The sequence below is a fragment of the Triticum aestivum genome, chromosome 5D (assembly GCF_018294505.1).
Source record: "Triticum aestivum cultivar Chinese Spring chromosome 5D, IWGSC CS RefSeq v2.1, whole genome shotgun sequence".
NCBI lineage: Eukaryota > Viridiplantae > Streptophyta > Magnoliopsida > Poales > Poaceae > Triticum > Triticum aestivum.
This window is the reverse complement of record NC_057808.1, coordinates 453,637,930-453,661,810: the sequence shown is the minus strand read 5'-3', so window position 1 is coordinate 453,661,810 and position 23,881 is coordinate 453,637,930.

The window sequence follows — 23,881 nt, the reverse complement described above, 5'->3', positions numbered from 1 at the left end:
TGATCAAGATTATCTATGAACAAAATTTGAATCTCCTCTGAATTCTTTTATGTATGATTGGTTATCTTTGCAAGTCTCTTCGAATTATCAGTTTGGTTTGGCCTACTAGATTGATCTTTCTTGCAATGGGAGAAGTGCTTAGCTTTGGGTTCAATCTTGCGGTGTCCTTTCCCAGTGACAGCAGGGGCAGCAAGGCACGTATTGTATTGTTGCCATCAAGGATAAAAAGATGGGGTTTATATCATATTGCATGAGTTTATCCCTCTACGTCATGTCATCTTACTTAAAGCATTACTCTGTTCTTATGAACTTAATAGTCTAGATGCATGCTGGATAGCGGTCGATGTGTGGAGTAATAGTAGTAGATGCAGAATCGTTTCGGTCTACTTGTCACGGACGTGATGCCTATATACATGATCATACCTAGATATACTCATAAATATGCTCAATTCTATCAATTTCTCGACAGTAATTCGTTTACCCACCGTAATACTTATGCTCTTGAGAGAAGCCACTAGTGAAACCTATGGCCCCCGGGTCTATCTTCCATCATATTAATCTTCCAACACTTAGCTATTTTTATTGCCATTTATTTTACTTTGCATCTTTATTTTTCTTTATCATAAAAATACCAAAAATATTATCTTATCATATCTATCAGATCTCACTCTCGTAAGTGACCGTGAAGGGATTGACAACCCCTTTATCGCGTTGGTTGCGAGGTTCTTATTTGTTTGTGTAGGTGCGTGGGACTCGAGCGTGATCTCCTACTGAATTGATACCTTGGTTCTCAAAAACTGAGGGAAATAGTTACGCTACTTTACTGCATCACCCTTTCCTCTTCAAGGGAAAACCAACAGAGTGCTCAAGAGGTAGCACCTCCCTCACGAGTATGTCTGAATCTTCTCATATTGCTTGACGAAGTTAAGAATTGACTTGTGTGGGTTCACATAGCGCTTCAACACAACATTGAACCCTTCGCTGCGTTGCGTTGACTGAAGGAAAGGGAAGAACCTGAATTTCAAGTAACACGGCACCCATGTAGCCCGGTCTTCATAGAGTTTCTCAAAGTGACCATGCATAAGACCTTCATATTTCAATTGAAGTGCAGCCCATTTCCTTTCAAACTCATCTGGGGTGAAACTGAAGTCAATGCATTCATTGAAGTCTTTTACCAAATCCGGGTTCCTAGCCAACACAGGGCCAAGCTTCTCTTGTGCTTTCTTCATTATATGCCAACGACAGCAACGGTGAATCGTTGCCGGGAACTTCCTCTTGATAGATTGTGCCATAGCAACATCTTGGTCCGTGATGATGTTGTCCGGAGCCAAACCATCCATTGCTTCTAGGAAAGCATCAAACAACTAGTCATATCTTGAGGCTAGTTCCTGCCGGACAAATCCACACCCAAGCATAATTGACTGCCCATGTCTGTTGATGCCAATGAAGGGGGCAAACGGCATATTGTACATGTTCGTGAGATAAGTTGCATCAAATGACACGCAATCATGATAAGCCTCCGCGTATGCTTTCCGTGCCGCACCATCCACCCAAAACAAGTTTTCTGTCCTGCCTTCCGCATCTGTCTTGCATTTAAAGAAAAATCCTAGGTCGTTTTCCATCATCTTGCAAAAGAAGTTTAGTATTTCTTCAATGTCAATGTCTTTAGTTGGGGCGTTGAGCTTCGAACAGTGGTTATGGATGGCTTTAGCTGTGTACAGAACAATCAACTCCGAGCCGTAGTATGATGACATTAACATCATCATCTTTCCTGCCATAAAAAAACAAAAACTTGTGTTTTTCAGGACTAACTAACCACAATGCACGAGCAACATGTTTTTTATAGATAACATAAAGTAACAATTATGCATAAGTAGAACAAGAACCAAGCCTGTATCCCACCAAGTTTTGTTTCTGCTGGGTGATGTCTTTTTTAATTTTATCTTGAGAATTGCACAGAAAATGAACATAGTTGCCTCAGTTTACTATTCAAGTTGCCAGTTTTTTCCCTGATCAGGGTTGCCCATGAATCCTAAGCAGCTTATACTAGGATAGGAAAGTAATCCAACTCTGGTAGCTTATACCAGAGTTGCACAAAAAATGAACATAGTTGCATAAAAAATGAGCATAGTTGGCTCAGGTCAAAGTACTTGATGCAGGAATAAGTAACAGTTCTGTGGTAAAAAGACTTAATCCAATGTGAGTTGTACCTGCTGTCAAGTTGCAGTCGTTTAGGTGAGTCAGTAATTTTTTCTGTTCCGGCAGGATTCCTTGGTGAGAACGGAGGTATTTCGAAAGCGATGGCTTCTCAACCAGTGGATGGTTGTGATCTGCAATAAAAGTGATAACCTCCCATCTGTCATCTTTAAGCTTCACCACCATCTTAGCACGGCATTTTGTTTGCTTCACAGTTTCACGTTTCCTCTTCTTCTTGAAAGTGTGTTCCTCGACATCCTCTTCAACATCTTGTTCAGGCGAACTCGGGCATGTAGTGTCTTTACTTGACGAGGGAACATCCGGAATCCCAACCCTCTCTACTGGTTTGCGGAACTTGTTATAGCAGAATTGCTGTTTTTCCAGCACACCTGTGTAGGCCGACCTGTAAGATGTATTTGACTTGATTGAAAAGCCCTCCATCAAAGCGTAGCAATTGTAGTCTTCCCTCGCATCCTCTAATGTGTCGAATCGCATGCCAACATAAGGTTGTTGTGGCTGTGATCCAGCTTCTTCGTCTTCCAACTCATGTGCCTCATGAACTAAAGCATTAGCAGGAGCAACCATAGGTGGGGGAGCGGCAACACGATTGTCCGGGACATGAGCAGTGGTGGAGCCAACGTTGGGGTCAGGAGACTCACCAACCTCCTCCTCCAAATGTTGATGCTCTTGCTCATCCCCTGCATGTAAGAAGGGTGCACCCAACTCGACTGAAATGTTGATGGACTCTACGTCAAGCGGTGGTTCATTCAGATCAATCATCATGAACAATCAACCTGCAACAAATTGTGTGTTAGCCCACCACAAAAGCATGCATGACCTTTTTGAACAAACTAGTTGTAGAATATAAAGGAGCAACTATAAACACTTGTTTGGGCACCTATAAATTTAAACAGAGGCAATTCCTATCTTCTTTTTTCTCAAAAGTTCCTTGTTTCTGATATGTTTTATGTTTCTACCAGTATGACACACATATACAGCATCAAAGATTTTGTTTTTACATGACATGCGCTGATTCATTTGTGCCTTTTTTTCAGTAGCAGATTACAACTTTTGACGATGGGAAACAATGTGCATATCTGACAGAGAGCTTACCAGGAGCAGGAGGCCTATCATTTGGTGTAGTTTATGTCTTTTTAATTTTTTTAGTGAGACCATATGGAATGTAGCAAAGTATCTTAGTGTGGGATTGTTTCAATGTGTTTATGACGTGTCCTTTGTTTTGTGCGTTTGTCGTTTGTGTCTTTTTTAGCGAGAACCATATTGATATGCCAAAAGTTGTGTGTTAACACATGCAAGTTAATACTTTCTACCTCTGCTTATAACATGAGTTTTTATGTTCTTGATAGTTCATGCTTTAGTGCATAGGGAAGTTGCATGTGTTTTAGTACTAGAGTTGCCATGTTCTCACATCTGGTAGAGGCAACTCTGGAATTTTTGAACAGCTACGCTTGCACAACTCTTTTTTTACCAGAGTTGCTTCGAAAATAAACATAGTTGCTTCAGTTAACTGTTCGAGTTGTCAGGGTTTTTCCTGATCAGGGTTGCTCATGAACCCCAAGCACCTTATACTAGGATAGGAAAGAAAGCCACGCAGGTTTCAATGCATACAATATAGAGAAATTATGTTTTGGTCTTGCAATGCACCCGCAAAAATGCGCAATGGTCCTGCATTTTGTTTCCCACTAGAGTTGCCCTATTTTTGTACTGGTGTTGCTTTTTTGTATCATAACAGTTGCTCAAGATGCATGCCATACATAGGGTTGGCTAAAAGTGGTCTACAAGTTGCTTTTTCACCAGATCAAAAGAACGAACTAAAAACTGGACTAGTTGATGTTCAAGCAGGGAAAGGCAGGGGTGGTTGAGTAGGGAAGAGAGAGGAGTCGGGTGGAGGTGGTGCTTACCTTTTTGGGGGGAGGTAGGTCTGGGTTTTCTCTCCAGATCTGATTTTTGGAGCAAGGAGGAGGAAGGAGGTGTTCGTGCGCCGGCTTTGTTCTTCAAGACGCCATAGATGGGGCAGATCTTATTTAGAGGAAGAAAGAAGGGGACCCGTGCGTGGGCTTGTCCTTCAAGGAAAAGGGAGGAGGGGGTTGCGTGAGGCGTCTGCAAGGGGAGCGTGGGCGGGGGTGCAGGGAGGGGACGGGGACCGAAGCTTGGGGACGACGGGTGCGAGGAAGCGGGGGGCCGGGGGGACCAGGTGTGATCGGGGCACGCGCGCGATCCACCCGTGATTCGCGCGGGCTTGGATTGGTCGGTTTCGCGCGCGGGGGGGATCCTTTCCCTTTTTGGCTGTCTGATCGCACGCGGGCCGCTCCTTCCTTTTCTAGGAGAGCGCTCGGTCCAGCTACCGGGCGCATGTGCGCCAGCGATCCACGTCCTTAAATTAAAATAGTCATCTAGTAGTTCCTTTTCCTACTACGTATAAAATGCCAGCATATGCATCTCCTCCTGTGCATGCATATGCATGTGCATGTGTTTGTTGGCATTTTATTTTGTGATTTTAAAATTTTAAAAAGACATAACTTTCAATCCGCGTGTCAAAATTCAGATCCGTTTTTACCCTTGAAACCCTCGCGACGTGCTCTTCAAAAGTAGATCCCACATGGGGATGTTTCGACGAACTAGTCTTCCTGCCAACTAAACATCAATATGTGTGCAACTAGACTACATGCCGCACCAACTGAGCATATGTGTGTGCCAATAGTTCTTCTGCCAACTAAACATCAATGTGTGTGTAACTAGACTACATTGCCGCGCCAACTGAGCAAATGTGTGTGCCAATAGTCCTGTCAACTAAATATCAATGTGTGTGTAACTAGACTACATTGCCGCGCCAACTGAGCATATATGTGTAACTAGTCCTGCCAACTAAATATCAATGTGTGTGCAACTAGACTACATTGCCGCGTCAATTGCGCATACGTGTGTGCAACTAGTGTCCTGCCAACTAAACATCAATATGTGTGCAAGTAGACTAAATTACAAGTCAACTGAGCATATGTGTGTGCAACTAGTCCTTCTGGCAACTAAACATCAATGTGTGTCCAACTAGACTACATTATAAGCCAACTAAACATCAATGTGTGCGCAACTAGACAAAATTACAAGCCATGTAGTAGCAAAGTTGGTTTTAAAAAAAGTTGCACCATGTAGTACTAAAGTTGCACAATACAGTACTTTAGTTGCACCATATAGCACCAAAGTTGGCATAAAAAAATTTCGTCGAAACATACCCATGCGGGATCTAGTTTCGAAGATCTCATCGCGATGAATCCAAGGGTGAAAATGGATCTGCATTCCGACGTGTAGTTTAAAAGATATGACTTTTTAGAATTTTAAAAAGCCAAAATAAATGTGCGTGAATCTGTTTTTCAGACTAGTCTATACGCATTTAATGCTAACAAAAATATTCATTAGCTGACAAAAAAAGACACACATATGAATAACAAGCCAGCCACCCATTTCTACAAAAAAATGCGCGTGCACTTTTAAGATTTCAGGTGTGTTGTATCATGAGGAAACCGAAGCAGCAGGCAGTTTCTCTCTCTCTTTTTTTCCAGGGAAGCAGGCAGTTTCTCGAGGATGCCAGGGCCAACAAACAAACGACGACTTTAAGCCCAGTTCGTTTTTTTAATAATGGCGAAACGATTGCGCAACAGGTAGTCGCTGCTTATGTCCCCAAACCGGCCCAACATCACTCGCGTACGGACGCGGGAGCAACTAGGGAATTCCCTAACGGACGCGAGAGTAGTAACTAGTTAACGAGCGCTACTTTGGAAGCCTCGCAACGATCAGCGCCACTTGACGCACTCTCAGCCATTCACCATGTGTTGCGCTCTGGACGCTCCCTTCAGATTTTTTTTTTATTTTTTCGCACGCGTTTTTGGCTTTTTAAATTGTTTTTTCTGGGTTTTTTTGACGTTTTGGTTTTTTCCCGGTCTTTCTTAGCTTTTCAAAGAAAACAAAATTTTACACGAAAAAACGCGGTTTTTTTCTTTCGCGAAAAGTCACGGTTTTTCTTCCGCGAGAGGTACGGTTGTGCTTTAGCGAAAATCACGGTCGTGCCTTTCGGAAACAAAAAATGCGTTTTCTGTTTTTTTTTTCTTTCGCGAAAAGTTACGGTTTTTCTTCCGCGAGAGGCACGGTTGTGCTTTCGCGAGAGTCACGGACGTGCCTCTCGAAAAGGGAAAAACAAAACGCGTTTTTTGTTTTTTTTCTTTCGCGAGAGTCACGGTTTTGCTTCCGCGAGAGTCACGGTTGTGCTTTCGCGAGAGTCACGGCCGTGCCTCTCGGAAAGGAAAATAATACGTGTTTTCTGTTTTTTTTCTTTCACGAGAGTCACGGTTTTGATTTCGCCAGAGGCACGGTTGTGCTTTCGCGAGAGTCACGGGCGTGCCTCTTTCGGAAAGGAAAAAAACACGTTTTCTGTTTTCTTTTTCCTTCCACGAGAGTCACGGTTTTGCTTACACGAGAGGCACGGTTGTGATTTCGCGAGAGGCACGGGCGTGCTTCTTTCAGAAAGGGAAAAAACCGTGCTCCCGGTCTGGTTTTTTCGTCCGGTTTTCCATGAAAAAAAAGTTTGTCAAAACCTATCAACATGGGATCTAGTTTTGAAGATCTCGACGCGAGGAATCCTATGGTGAAAACGGTTTGAGATTTGAACGCACGGTTTAAGAGATAAAACGTTTTGAATAAACGGATCTACGAAAAAGGGAAAACTCCCATGTTGCGACAAGTAGCGCGCTGCATGTGCGCCACTTGTCGTGACCTGGGAAGGTGGAGTGTTCTTTGCAACGAGTACTCCTTAATTAGTGATTTCGAATGGACGCTCGCTGCGTCAAACTATCCTTGTTTCGCGCAGGGACATCGAGCGACCAATCTACTTGGGCCGGCCGGTTTAATCGCTTCAGCGATCTGGTTTTGGGAACCTTTCTCCAGGTTTTCGGCCAGGGTTTTTCCGGTTTTAGGAACCTTCTAGAAGGTTTCTGAACCGGTTTTTCCTTTTTTCTTGTTATATTTCTTTTTTGTTTTCTTTTTTCCTGCTTCTTTTTCGTTTTTCTGTTTATTTCTCTTTACGATTTTCCTTATTACGTTTCTTTTTTACTTTTTATTTTGTTTCATTTTTATTTCCTTTTTCCAAGTTTATTTTCCTTTTTTATTTATGTTTCTTTTCATTATTTTTTATTCTCCCCATTTTGTTTTAGGAAAATATTATGTTCAATCGGCGGATCATTCTGTGCGAATCAATCACCTTCGTGGCCATCGATCTGTGTTTAATCGGACGCCTCTTTTCATAGCCCAGATTTATAACTGAGGTGTTGTTGCAATCTTCTCCCACCGCAACAACTAGTTTTTTGCCAGAACTAGGATCCCCCCAGCGGTGACTGAGAGACACACACCGCCAGATGCGTCGGTGCCGCTGCCAGTGAGCAAACTCTCATGTTCCCTTTCTTTGGTCATTGACCTTCTTCACTCTCCTCTTCCTTCTCCCTCTTAGTTGTCGTCCCACCCCTCTCCCTTCCTCCCTGTCCTCGTCCGTTCGTCGCCTCCGCCACCATGGAGCCGCTGCAGAGCTCCCAAGCTCGGCATGGCCGTTGTCGATCTCCTCCATGCCTGCCCCGACCATCAGCGGCCACCTCCACAACCATGGCGCCGATGCGGAGCTCCCATGCTTGGGATGGACACCGCCAATCTCCTTCACACTGGCCCCGACCATCACCGGCCGTCTATGCCGTTGCAACCATCCCGGTGTTGCTTTTTTTCTTCTGAAACATAACTAATGTTACACAGGCGCGGGTCTGCAAGCTCGCCAGATTGCTACATCTCCGACGTTTCTGAAACATTGCGAGTGTCCTGGAGGTGCTGGAGCTGAGAGCTCGTCGGTTTGTAACTTCCCGATGTTTCCTGAAACATCACCGGGCCTGCGAGCTCGCCGGTTTGTAACTTCCCGATGTTTCCTGAAACATCACCTGGCCTGCGAGCTCACCGGATTGCAACATCGCCTGTGTTACTGAAACATAATCTATGTTGTGATCTTGATGTTTCGAAACAAAGCTTTTGTTGCAAGATCGAACGGCTCGCGACCCGACCGATCTTCTAAAAACATCAGCCGACGGGCGCGTAGCACGACCCTTTTATTTTTCTCTTTTCCCCTTTTTTTGTTTTTCCTGTTTATTTTGTTCAAAAAATTACAAGTATTGTTCACAATTTCAGAAAATGTTCTCCTTTAAAAAAAATTCACAACTTAAAAAAATGTTTGTGTTTCAAAATATGTTTTCATTTTCAAATTTTTTTTCACAAATTCAAAAATAGTTCCTGTTCTTTAAAAAAATCACAATTCAAAAAATGTTCACGGGTTCAAAATTTGATCAAAATTTTAAATATGTTCGTTGTTCCAATTTTTTTGGGAATTTGACGACAAGTTTCATTTTTTATTTTTTGTTCATAAATTCTAAAAAAATTCGCAGTCATGAATTTTTGTTCGGAATTTCATGAAATGTTTGATTTTTTCAAATGTTTGTTCAAAAAATTTAAAAATGTTTGTGTTTCAAAAAATGTTCTCGTGTTTGCAATTTTAAAATTTTGTTTACAAATTCAAAAACATTTCCTGTTCTTTTAACATTTGTTCACAATTCTAAAAATATTCACAGTTTCAAAATTTGGTCAAAATTTTAAATATGTTCGCTGTTCCAATTTTTGGGAATATGATGAAAAGTGGAACTTTCCATTTTTGTCTATAGATTCTAAAAATGTTCGTAGTCATGAATTTTTGTTCGGAATTTCATGAAATGTTCTATGTTTCTAAATATTTGTTCAAAACATTTAAAAATGTTCGCGGTTTCACAATTTGTTCATATATTCGAAACATATATTCCCGTTGCCAACAATTTGTTCGTAAATTTTAAAAATGCTTGCACAATTCCAAAGTATACACTTTAAAAAAAGTACTCTTTTTTTCAAACAAAAACTATCACCGCAGTAAATTATTCTAGTTCGCTAGAGTACCTGATTCAAATTCGCTAAAGTACAGCAGCCCGGTTCTATGCTAGCGTCAGTTCATTAAGTTCTGCGCTTCAATTTAAATCAGGATGCCTGGTCAAGTGGCTATGAGGTCGCAATCGCAAGCGGCAGGTTACCTGTTCAAGTCCTCACATCGCCTCGATTCTTGCTATCTTTTTTCGCCACGCTGTACAGTTCGATGGGCCGGCCCAGTCAAGCCGTCTCGTGTGCGTTTTGCTGCCAATTTGACAATAAACTGCGGATTCTTTCTTTCTGTTCCATTCTTACATTTCCATATTAAAGTATGGTTTTCTTACTTAAATTTAAGCAAACAGCGCCTTTGCCGCCGGCTGAGCCAACTGGCGCTCACGCCGCGCATGCTTATGGGCCAGCCCATCTATGTTTTCGTCAAATTCAGTGACTGGTGGATCAGCGAATCGTTGACCAGTCAACCGCAGATCGCTGACCATAGAGAGTTGACCATTCACTTTTAGGGAAAAATTTGCAAATTTGAAAAATAAAAACGGAAAACGTCCGTGAAATTCGGGAAATAAACTCACGAACTTAAAAAGGTTTAATACTTGAAAAGTTCATAATTTAGAAAAAAAATAAGAATTTGAAAAATAAAGTTCACATAAAATTGAAAAATTCGATGGAATCTGGAAATGGTTCATGAGCTTGAGAAAATGTTCATGCATTTGAAAAACTGAAAAAGAAAAATTGAAAAGGAAAGGAAAGGAAAATCGAGGAAAACCAATGCTATGTGTTGACGCTCAAAAGTGGCACAATCATGAAGAGTGTTGACGCTCAAAAGTGGCACAATCATAAAGAGTAACTTGAAGTTATATCAAGATGAAGTCAAAATTATGGTTGTAAGTCAGCATTGGATGACCTTTTAGAGAAGATCAAAGTTGATAAAAAGATGGTCCAAAGCGGAACTCGGACAAAAAAGTATGACGATTTTGAAGATACCCGTGTTGACATCAGATTATAAAATGAAATAAACATAATTAAGATGGCCCCGGATGGAAAGAGTATCAACATGAAAGTTCTTCATTTTGTCGAAACGGATGATTTTGGTATAAGAATCGTCTTAATCTGAGGTCATATGCAAAAGTTGCAACCAGTACAAGATGCGTTGCAGTAGATGGCAGGACACTCCGGGGACAACCATCCGGGTTTCAAATTTCTCTGCTGCAGACTGCGGAAAAGAGCCAAATACCCCCTCAAGATGGCCTCTGATCAAAAAGCGTTCCACATGAAAGTTGTTTGTCTCATCGAGACAGTCAAAATTGCTTTTGTGCTCGTTTCCATCCGAAGTGCAGCCAATTTTAAATCAAACAATTTTGTAAAGTTCGGACAAAACCATCCGAATTTGATTAGGGTTTTGGACGTGGATCCAAGCCTTTTCCTTGCACGGGAAGTCCAGCCACCTCTTATATACCTAAAGGGTGATGGCCGATTGAACAACACACAATCGATCAATTCATCTACAACTTTTTACCTTTTATCTTTTCTCCTTAACCCTAGTTCTTCTTCTTCTTGTTCTTCGTTCTTTCTTCTTGTTGCAGGGCGGCGAATCTCAAGGCCCTAGGGGCGATCAGATCGACCTAGGGCAGCCCATAGCCGCCGCACGCCCTGACGGGGTCCCTCCCGGGCGTGTGGGGTTTTGGGTCCTCAAAAGCGCCCGCCGGATTGCTGGCGTACCGCGCTTCCAGATGGGTCTTCTTCGACGTGAGCTGCGGTGCATCACCCCCGACGTCTAGGGTACATGTTGACGTGTGCATGTGTGAACACACTTTTTGGCGACTCCGCTGGGGACGAAGTTTTGAATGGTCTCCAGCCCGTTCTTGCTAAGAAGAGATCGCCATCTAGCGTTTGCAATCTACAAAGGTAACATGAATACCCTATTCCGTACTGTAGATGCTAATAATTCATATAGTGTTACTAGATCGTTCAATGAGTATACTCTATCGACCAAACCTATTTTTTCAAGCATGCATCTAATTACATGCAAAGGCCGATTCAAAGTAATTTACATGCTTCAACTTCTTATGATACTAGTAACATGCACCATATGTACTCCAACTCTCATGCATTGGCAACCCCACAAATTGTTATGCCGATGAACGACATGATGAGTTTGGTCGATCAAGTTGAAACACCTCGTGTAGGAACTTCCAATAGCATGCGGTAAAGTGTTTCACCTTTTTATTCATCGGCAACTAATTTGCAATACACTAGTTCAACCATGCCGATGGATGGGAGAATTGGCCATGATACTACTAGCTATTCGGCCAGTTACTCTCAACCGTCATATGCTACACCTCATGTCAGTAATTTTTCAGCACCATACACAACTGTAGATGTTCATAATTTGGCTTTACACCTTCCCGTTCATAGCCGAACAAATGTAAATTTTACAAAAGCGGTTGTGCCCAATATTGTAGAAGATGAGGTAGTGGTGGCCGCATTGAAGAGTTTAGCCCAAAATAAGAGGAATTGTGCTTTTTTCCTTGAACAACATGAAAAGGGGCTATTTCCTGATTATGCGGCAGTAAAAGCTAGAGTTTTGCAAGAAGATGAATCTTTCCCAATTGATAAAATTGGCGAGGAAAAACATGATTTTACAACAATGCATATGCCTTCACCTAGTACTATACCATATTATAGACCCCCTACACAATTGCAAAGTTTCGGCAACACTCATGTGTCATTGCCGAAAGAATCTAAAAGCATTGGGGGGCAATCATATTCGGAGTGGGCTGAAATTGAGAAAAAAACTTAAACCCAATGTTGCCGCTCGCCGCCAGAAACAAACAGAAAAAGAACTGGCTCAAATAAAATAAGCATTGCCAATTGGTAGAATCCATGAAAAGGAGGATGATTCAGAACATGAGAGTGCTTTGGTTGAAAAAGCCGAATCAAGTAGTATATATTCCGAGTCCATCAAATCCAAAGAGGCAAGCATTATCTAGAAGGGGCATGGCAAGCATAGAAAAACGACCATGCTTGATTTTCTGAAGTTAATGGAACCTACTTTCTGCCCTATGAGTTTCGTGCCATAGAAATTGACAAGCCTCAAGGACAAGGACAAGTAGTCGAACAAAGTTCAGCTGTCAAGGATCTTCAAAGCAATGATGCACCGAATCAAGAAAAATATGATGACAAGGCGCTGGGGAGCCATCCAAAGACGGAGCAAGATAATTTTCAAGTCACACTACCATCATGCTCTCCCAACATATTTGAAGAGGTATGTTTAACAAGTAATTAACCTATATTCCGATTTGGTCATAACTTTGTGGTTGATGCATCTATTAGAAAAATCTTCATAAGCAACATTGAGAGACCAATGAAGAAGGGTAATTTATTTGTTAGTAATCAGATGTCACAAAACATATCAACATATTGCACCAATCAGAAAGACCGATAGTGAAAAATTATTACAATCAAAGCTTTCCCCATTGATTTACTTAAAACTTATATCTAAGTGGGTAGCTTTACTTGTTTCATACTTGGCTTGCACTTGGTATCACTTGAGAAATGTGTGTTCTAACTATTTTCGTTTTAGAAATTTAAAGCCAAGGTTAAATTCTTTTGAGAAATCCGATGCTAATATAATATCTTATCCAAAGACATCGGAGATAGAGTGGAAAACACAATGCATAGCCGAATGGGGCGATTCCAAATATGAACGATTCGTTTGCTTACCTCCAAAGCCATTCGCACGCCAAGATCGGCTAGAAAATACGAAGTATAACTTCAATTCAAGCATGTGTGATCAAAGATTTGATTTGTTGCTGAAAAATAGTTACATTAGAATTCTTGATCACCATGTCAAGCCATCAATCCAAGGACGAATGTATTGTAAGTTACATGATTCTTCCAAGCATAATTTTGAGGATTGCAATATGTTTCGTCAAATAGTCAAATCAGCCATTGATAAAGGACGATTGAGATTTGTTGAAACACCAAGGGATGACCAGTATATTCGGATTGGTGTCGATGGCAACCGGTTTTTGCATCGGCTGCTTCAAGCTGATCCATCTAAACACGAGAAGGTAAAAACTGCAGATAATGGGATCAAGCTTTCAAGTAAGAAAGTTGTTGAAGAGCACAATGATAATATTCTTGACGGCAAAAATTCCATCAAAGTTGCAATAAAGATGCTAAGTACTAGGGGCCAACAAGAAAATCCAAAGATCATTGCAAGCACAGCCAAAGAAAGCAAAGGCCGGGGTAAGCATAAAGGCAAAAAGCCGAAAGTCACTTTTGCGCAGCTTTTGGAAAAATATCAAAAGAAGACTGAAAAGAAAGGCGCTTATCGGCCAAGTAATTCAAAAGCATCAAGACCACCTCCTAGGCGCAAATCTGAGGATCAGTATTGGCAAAGTGAGAATTTCAGTGCAATATATTCATATCCTTATTTTGGGCCGCCAATGTCAATGTCAATGATGTGGATACCCCCTATGCTCATGTAAATCCATATCCATCATGGGACAGGTATGATATAGGGGCACATTCTCCATCTTATTTTAGACCATCTCACCAACATTATGCAGCTCCAAGAAAATCAATATTTGAACAATCACGCGTCAAAGACCGTTTCAATCACAAGGAATCGGTTCGGACCCCATGGACAAAGAAAGAGGTGGTCAAGCAAGTATACCGGGTCAAGAAAGATGGTCGCAAGTGTGCTACTTCAGATTTGATCTCAAATAACAAAGAGCCAATTAAAGTGTTGACATTGGCTACAAAAGGCAAAGAAGTGAAGCAATCAATTGTTAAAAATCAAAGTGCCAAATCTTAAGAAAAGAAGTTGAGGGTGCACAAGGCCAAAAAAGAGTTGCCATTGATTGAAACAGAATCACAGCCGAGGTGCCCACTCGGCTTATCGTATTGGCAAAAGAAGGAATTACAAAATCTTAGTTCACAAGAGCTGAGAAAGAAGAACATGGCATGGGTTCCCAAGAGGATCAATCAAAACAAAAATGATGTGCATGCTTCTATTGCGGCAAGTCCAATAAAAGTGAAGAAAGAGAAGGATGGAAGCAACGAACAATTAAGCCAAAGGTGTGCATCACAACATCAAAATCTTCGGTTAGCACATTATCCATTTTCTTCAACCATGCCATTGATGCCTTTGCCATGGAATTCATCCCTAGGTATGATAAATTACCCTCCGTGGATTTATTTTGATCCATGTATGTAACATAATTTTCTATATCATGAGAGGATATTACCAAATCACTATACATTTGGTTAGTTCCATTTTTGTTCTTAATACAAAGGGGACGAAATATTTTATTGATATTTCACTTGTTAATTTCGGCTATACATGTTTTGATGGGTGAATTCTGCATGGACCTCATGGTAATGGCCGATATTTATTTATCGCCCTAAGAACATCGCAAAGCTTGGTCGGTGTAGTATCCGGACATCGTCCTTAGTTCAATTGGAAACCAAGACAAGCCTTTGGTTACCATATGTGCTACACATATTGAGGCAGTCAGTGATTCGTTATGAGAAGTGCAACAAATATCCAAGGGTTATCAATATTTTGACGAATCACTTATAATTTATCTTGAGGTATGTCTAGAAGTAAAATTTACCTTGGGTTGCTTTAATACTGCTCATATATCTGGACATGACAATTGAAGAGCAAATGAGTTGGCACAACAAGCATCCGGTTACTATGTTGATCATGGTGTATTGCATATCTATCAATAGCCGATGCTTGGTCTCACCGACATAGATAAGGCCGAACTGAAGCCCACCGCTTCAGTCACTAATGAAATTATTATGCAAGCGAAGCAAGGTATCGAGAAAATTCATTGTTGATTACCTGCAAGAACCTAGCAGAAGGGTGAACAACATGGTTCGGAGGATGGCTTTGAGATTGATATCGATGGAACTTTATCACCGGATTGTTAATGAAATTGAGAAGGTTTCACCCAAGTTTGCATCAAGGATTCAAACAAGTAATGGCCGATATATACTTATAGCCCTAAGCACATGCAAAATAGCCGATGGAGTGTTGACATCGTCCTTAGAACCAACATGGTACAAGTTATTTTTCGGCATGCTTGCTTTGCCGAAAAATAGGGGGGCATGTGTTGACGCTCAAAAGTGGCACAATCATAAAGAGTAGCTTGAAGTTATATCAAGATGAAGTCAAAATTATGGTTGCAATTCAGCATTGGATGAACCTTTTAGAGAAGATCAAAGTTGATATAAAGGTGGTCCAAAATGGAACCCGGACGCAAAAAGTATGACGTTTTCGGAGATACCCGTGTTGACATCAGATTATAGAATGGCATGAAACATAATTAAGATGACCCCGGATGGAAAAAGTTTCAACATGAAAGTTCTTTGTCTCGTCGAAACGGATGATTTTGATATAAAAGTCGTCTTAATCCAAGGTCATATGCAAAAGTTACAACCAGTACAAGGCGCTGCTCCAGTAGATGGCCCGACACTCCAAGGACAACAATGCGGGTTTCAGATTTCTCTGCTGCAGACTTCGGAAAAGAGACAAATATCCCCTCAAGATGGCCCCTGATCAAAAAATGTTCAACATGAAAGTTGTACGTCTCGTCGAAACTGTCAAAATTACTTTTGGTCTCGTTTCCATCCGAGGTCGTGTACTACCTAAAGAAAGACCCGGAATGTGCAGCCAATTTTAAATCGAACAGTTTTGAAGAGTTCGGACAAAACCATCCGAATTTGACTAGGGTTTTGGACGTGGATCTAAGCATTTTCCTTGCACGGGACGTCCAGCCGCCTCTTATATACCTAAGGAGTGACGACCGATTGAACAACACACATTTTCATCTACAACTTTTTATCTTTTATCTTTTCTCCTTAACCCTAGATCTTCTTCTTCTCGTTTTTCGTTCGTTCTTTTTGTTACAGGGCGGCGAATCTCGAGGCCCTAGGGACGATCAGGTCGACCTAGGGCAGCCCATAGCCGCCGCTCGCCCTGACGGGGTCCCTCCTGGGTGTGTCAGGTTTTAGGTCCTCAAAAGCGCCCGCTCGATTGCTGGCGTACCGCGCTTCCGAACAGGTCTCCTTCGACGTGAGCTGCGGTGCATCACCCCCGGCGTCGAGGGTACATGTTGACATGTTCGTGTGCGAACACTAGGAACAAACAAAAAGAATCGATATAAACGTGTTTTCTTTTTCTTAAGGAAAAACAGATAAAAAAAGACTAAATGGACCGGCACGCTTAAGGAACTGCATGGGCGAGGGATGTGCGTCACATACCATTTGTACTCTATTTGGCGCTATAAGCATCGAATAGAATCTAACATGCTACACGTACGTAAGTTGAATTCAAGGGGGGTGGAGAGATTGGTTACAAATATTACGTAAGGAGCCGTATGTTTACTTAGGTGTGTCATTTTTGTATCCGAGTATGCGCGCACATATATCTAAGTAAGTACGTACGCAATAGAAGGCTGGACGGGTCTCAGCTAGAAGATATGAAGGGCGCGTTTAGTTGCCCATAAAATCGCAACCAGGCCCAGTTGGGCAATGAAATGTGCGCTTGATTGCAAACGCAGTGGGCTAACTCGCATGCACACGAAGCTTAAAGTAGCCCTCAGTCTAAAGGAGATAGAAATCAGGTGTGACGGCATGACGCCAAATCTAGGCTCACCCCCTCACCCATTTACTCGGTCACGACTACCTCTAGGACAGCCACCTCCTTTAGACTCACCACCACCGATGACGGCGACTCAGATATGTGCGTACGCGGCAGAGGCGGCAGATCCGGCAGTAAGAGCTGTTGCTACTCTTCCATTTGTCCACCATCTGGTCGTCCTTGACTCAGCCATGCCCCCCTAGTCGTCCTCGTCTCTGATGCCGGTAAGCAACATCGCCTGTCCCCTATGTTAGGTGTGTTGTTAGGCCGTTAGGCAAGGTGTAGGATCTATTTCCCCATTGCTCAATGCACGCTCGATCTGGACTAGGTTATGGATGCAAGGATGCGTCTGGTACTTCAGACGGGAGCACTGATAGCTGTGATTCAGGCATGGGTCATGTTCATGCACAAGAGAGTTGTTTGTCATGCTGAGAGACCCGTCATCAGATATGGTCCAATGCTTATGCGGGAGCAGGAAAGAATCTCCAATCTGAACTACATATACAACTGTAATGACATAGAGACTCTGTGGATGCTTAGAATGAAAAGAGCACTATTTGCCAGACTTGTTCAGACCTTCAGGTTCAGGGGCTGCTAGAAGATAGCATCCACACCAGTGTGGATGAGCAAGTGGCCATGTTCCTTCATATTGTTGGCCATAACCAGAGGTTCAGAGTTATCCACACCACGTTCAAGAGGTCAATGAAGACCATCTTAAGGTACTTCAAGCAAGTGTTGTATGCTGTTGGGGAGCTCAGAAGAGAGATGGTCAAGTCACCAACTGGCCAGACTCCTACCAAGATTCGCACAAGCCCAAGATGGTATCCATACTTCAAGGTGAGCACTACAGTATGTAGTTCATTGCTTGATATGCTTGGATAGTTCAAGGTGAGCACTAACACAAACTTGTATTGCCATTTCAGGATTGCATTGGGGCAATAGATGGTACTCATGTCACTGCCAGAGTGCCGAGGTGACAAGCTGCAACATTCAGGGGGAGGAAGCACTACACATTGTGTTTGCTGCTATTGACTTCAATCTGAAGTTCACCTATGTGCTGGCTGGCTGGGAAGGGTCAGCACATGATGCTAACATACTCAGTAACAGCATGAGTCGCCCTGATGGCAAGTTCTACCTAGGAGATGCTGGCTATGCATGTCGCCCAAGTGCTCTTCTACCCTTCAGGAAAACCAGGTACCATCTGAACGAGTTCTCTGGTAGGAACTACCCTAGGTCTCCAAAGGAGCTGTTCAATCTCAGACACTCCAGCCTTAGAGTAACGGTTGACAGGGCATTGGGAGCTCTCAAGAACAGGTTCAAGATCCTGGATCAGAAGCCATTCCACCCTCACCCTACCCAGGTTAAGCTTGTTCTTGCATGTTGCATTCTGCATAACTGGATCCTGCAATGGGGTGTTGATGAACTGGTGCTTGAGGACGAAGAGGTAACGTCTGACGATCTTGACCTCGGTGGCCATGGTGTTGAGGCATTTGACAACGAAGCCTGGAAGAACAAAAGGCTGGAGTGGGCACAGACAATGTGGGATAACAGAGGTCAGACAAGGATTTGAAGAAGAAGAGCAAGAGCAGCAGAAGAGGAGGAAGACGCAGCAACAATAGAAGAGAAAGAGGAGGGTTGACGACTTTCCCCCATTCAGCCATTTGGCTCTTAATAATGTGTATTGCCGTTTGATAGTAGCTAGGATGAACCGTAATTTGTTTCGCAACTAGGAGTGAAATTGTTTAATCATGTGTGGTAAGGTCACCACTAGTGACAAGTGGTGACATCACCTAATGCAGGTTGCAACCAAACAACTACTCATGTCTGCGCCTAATGCAATGCAGCCAACCAAACGGAGGTTCAAAATTAGTTCCCTCATGCAGCTAACCTATATGCAGGCAACCAAACTATGTGCAGATGGTGGTTTATAGGTTGTTTTTGCTCGTCCAAGCCCGATTGAGAAGTGAATGCAAACATGCTACGTCTTGAACACTGCATTGGTTTTTCCCTTGAAGAGGAAAGGGTGATGCAGTAAAGTAGCGTAAGTATTTCCCTCAGTTTTTGAGAACCAAGGTATCAATCTAGTAGGAGACTACGTTCACTCGCACCTACACAAACAAATAAGAACCTCGCAACCAACGCGATAAAGGGGTTGTCAATCCCTTCACGTTCACTTACGAGAGTGAGATCTGATAGATATGATAAGATATTATTTTTGGTATTTTTATGATAAAGAGAAATAAAGGTGCAAAGTAAAATAAAAGGGCAATAGAAATAGCTAAGTGTTGGAAGATTAATATAATGGAAAATAGACCCGGGGGCCATAGGTTTCACTAGTGGCTTCTCTCAAGAGCATAAGTATTACGGTGGGTGAACAAATTACTGTCGAGCAATTGATAGAATTGAGCATAGTTATGAGAATATCTAGGTATGATCATGTATATAGGCATCACGTCCGTGACAAGTAGACCGACTCCTGCCTGCATCTACTACTATTACTCCACACATCGACCGCTATCCAGCATGCATCTAGAGTATTAAGTTCATAAGAACAAAGTAACGCTTTAAGCAAGATGACATGATGTAGAGGGATAAACTCATGCAATATGATATAAACCCCATCTTGTTATCCTCGATGGCAACGATACAATACGTGCCTTGCTGCCCCTGCTGTCACTGGGAAAGGACACCGCAAGATTGAACCCAAAGCTAAGCACTTCTCCCATTGCAAGAAAGATCAATCTAGTAGGCCAAACCAAACTGATAATTTGAAGAGACTTGCAAAGATAACCAATCATACATAAAAGAATTCAGAGAAGATTCAAATATTGTTCAGAGATAAACTTGATCATAAACCTACAATTCATCGGTCCCGACAAACACACCGCAAAACAAGATTACATCGAATAGATCTCCACGAGAATCGTGGAGAACTTTGTATTGAGATCCAAAGAGAGAGAAGAAGCCATCTAGCTAATAACTATGGACCCGAAGGTCTGAAGTAAACTACTCACACATCATCGGAGAGGCTATGGTGTTGATGTAGAAGCCCACCGTGATCAATGCCCCCTCCGGCAGGACGCCGAAAAAGGCCCCAAGATGGGATCTCACGGGTACAGAAGGTTGCGGCGGTGGAATTAGGTTTTCGTGGATGCTTCTGTTGGTTTGGGGGTACGTAAGTATATATAGGAGGAAGAAGTACGTCGGTGGAGCAACATGGGCCCCACGAGGGTGGAGGCGCGCTTGGGGGGGGGGGGTAGGCCCGCCCCCTGCCTCGTGCTCTCCTCGTTGCTTTCTTGATGTAGACTCCAAGTCCTCTGGATCGCGTTTGTTCCGAAAATCACGTTCCCGAAGTTTCATTCCGTTTGGACTCCGTTTGATATTCCTTTTTACGAAACACTGAAATAGGCAAAAAAAACAGCAATTTGGGCTTTGCCTCCGGTTAATAGGTTAGTCCCAAAAATAATATAAAAGTGTATAATAAAGCCCATTAAACATCCAAAACAGAATATAATATAGCATGGAACAATAAAAAATTATAGATACGTTGGAGACGTATCAAGCATCCCCAAGCTTAATTCCTGCTCGTCCTCGAGTAGGTACATGATAAAAACATAATTTTTGATGTGGAATGCTACTTGGCATAATTTTCAATGTAATTCTCTTAATTGTGGTATGAATGTTCAGATCCGAAAGATTCAAGACAAAAGTTTAATATTGACATAAAAATAATCATACTTCAAGCATACTAACTAAGCAATTATGTCTTCTCAAATTAACATGGCCAAAGAAAGTTATCCCTACAAAATCATATAGTCTGGCTATGCTCTATCTTCATCACACAAAATATTTAAATCATGCACAACCCCGATGACAAGCCAAGCAATTGTTTCATACTTTTGGTGTTCTCAAACTTTTTCAATCTTCATGCAATACATGAGCGTGAGCCATGGACATAGCACTATATGTGGAATATAATGGTGGTTGTGGAGAAGACAAAAAGGGAGAAGATAGTCTCACATCAACTAGGCGTATCAACGGGCTATGGAGATGCCCATCAATAGATATCAATGTGAGTGAGTAGGGATTGCCATGCAACGGATGCACTAGAGCTATAAGTATATGAAAGCTCAACAAAAGAAACTAAGTGGGTGTGCATCCAACTCGCTTGCTCACGAAGACCTAGGGCATTTTGAGGAAGCCCATCATTGGAATATACAAGCCAAGTTCAATAATGAAAATTTCCCACTAGTATATGAAAGTGACAACATAAGAGACTCTCTATCATGAAGATCATGGTGCTACTTTGAAGCACAAGTGTGGTAAAAAGGATAGTAGCATTGTCCCTCCTCTCTTTTTCTCTCATTTTTTATGGCCTTTCTCTTTTTTTATTTTGTCCGGAGTTTCATCCCGACTTATGGGGGAATCATAGTCTCCATCATCCTTTCCTCACTTGGGACAATGCTCTAATAATGATGATCATCACACTTTTATTTTCTTAAAACTCAAGAATTACAACTCAATGCTTAGAACAACAATATGACTCTATGTGAATGTCTCCGGCGGAATACCGGGATATGCAATGAATCAAGAGTGACATGTATGAAAGAATTATGAACGGTGGCTTTGCCACAAATACGATGTCAACTACATGATCATGCAAAGCAATATGACAATGATGGAGCGTGTCATAATAAACGGAACAGTGGTAAGTTGCATGGCAATATATCTCGGAATGGCTATGGAGATGCCATGATAGGTAGGTATGGTGGCTGTGTTGAGGAAGGTATATGGTGGGTGTATGATACCGGCGAGAAGTGCGCGGTATTAGAGAGGCTAGCAATGGTGGAAGGATGAGAGTACGTATAATCCATGGACTCAACATTAGTCATAAAGAACTCATATACTTGTTGCAAAAATCTATTAGTTATCGAAACAAAGTATTACGCGCATGCTCCTAGGGGGATAGATTGGTAGGAAAAGACCATCGCTCGTCCCTGTCCGCCACTCATAAGGAAGACAATCGATAAATAAATCATGCTCCGACTTCATCACATAACGGTTCACCATACGTGCATGCTACGGGAATCACAAACTTTAACACAAGTATTTATCAAATTCATAACTACTCAACTAGCATGACTCTAATATTACCATCTTCATATCTCAAAACAATTATCAAGCATCAAACTTCTCATAGTATTCAACACACTCATAAGATTTTTTTTACTAATCTTGAATGCCTATCATAATTAAAGCAAATTACCACGCTGTTTTGTAGGACTCTCAAAATAATCTAAGTGAAGCATGAGAGAACAATAGTTTCTATAAAACATAACCACCGCTCTAACAATTTCCGAATCAAGTGTGTCTCTCTCAAAAGGTGTGTACAGCAAGGATGATTGTGGCAAACTAACAAATAAAGACTCAAATAATACAAGACGCTCCAAGCAAAACACATATCATGTGGTGAATAAAAATATAGCTCCAAGTAAATTTACCGATGGATGAGGACGAAAGAGGGGATGCCTTCCGGGGCATCCCCAAGCTTTGGGTTTTTGGTGTCCTTAGATTATCTTGGGGTGCCATGGGCATCCCCAAGCTTAGGGTCTTGCCACTCCTTGTTCCATACTCCATAAAATCTTTACCCAAAACTTGAAAACTTCACAACACAAAACTTAACAGAAAATCTCGTGAGCTCCGTTAGCGAAAGAAAACAAAACACCACTTCAAGGTACTGTAATGAACTCATTCTTTATTTATATTGGTGTTGAACCTACTGTATTCCAAATTCTCTATGGTTTATAAACTATTTTACTAGCCAAAGATTCATCAAAATAAGCAAACAACACACGAAAAACAGAATCTGTCAAAAACATAACAGTCTGTAGTAATCTGTAACTAACGCAAACTTCTGGAACTCAAAAAATTCTACCAAAATAGGAAGACCTAGACAATTTTTTTATTGATCTGCTGCAATTGGAATCAATATTTTATCACGTTCTACTAATTTTTAACAATTGTTTTCGTGAACAGAAAGTTTCTGGAATTTTCAGCAAGATCAAATAACTATCATCCAAGAAGATTCTATAGGTTTAACTTGGCACAAACACTAATTAAAACATAAAAACAAATCTAACCAGAGGCTAGATCAAATATTTATTCCTAAACAGAAGGAAAAAGCAAAAAGCAAAAAACTAAAAATAAAATTGGGTTGCCTCCCAACAAGCGCTATCGTTTAACGCCCCTAGCTAGGCATAAAAGCAAGGATAGATCTAGGTATTGCCATCTTTGGTAGGCAATCCATAAGTGGCTCTCATAATAGATTCATAAGGTAATTTTATTTTCTTTCTAGGGAAGTGTTCCATGCCTTTCCTTAAAGGAAATTGGAATCTAATATTCCCTTCCTTCATATCAATAATTGCACCAATCGTTCTAAGGAAAGGTCTACCAAGAATAATAGGACATGAAGGATTGCAATCTATATCAAGAACAATAAAATCTACGGGCACATAATTCCTATTTGCAACAATAAGAACATCATTAATTCTTCCCATGGGTTTTTTAATAGTGGAATCCGCAAGGTGTAAATTTAAAGAGCAATCATCAAATTCGCGGAAACCTAACAAATCACACAAAGTTTTTGGAATCGTGGAAACACTAGCACCCAAATCACACAAAGCATAGCATTCATGATCTTTAATTTTAATTCTAATAGTAGGTTCCCACTCATCATAAAGTTTTCTAGGGATAGAAACTTCCAACTCAAGTTTTTCTTCATAAGATTGCATTAAAGCATCAACGATATGTTTGGTAAAAGCTTTATGTTGACTATAAGCATGCGGAGAATTTAGCACGGATTGCAACAAGGAAATACAATCTATCAAAGAGCAATTATCATAATTAAATTCCTTGAAATCCAAAATAGTGGGTTCATTGCTATCTAAGTTTTAACTTCTTCAATCCCACTTTTATCAATTTTTGCATCAAGGTCTAAAAACTCCGAATTTTTGGAACGCCTTC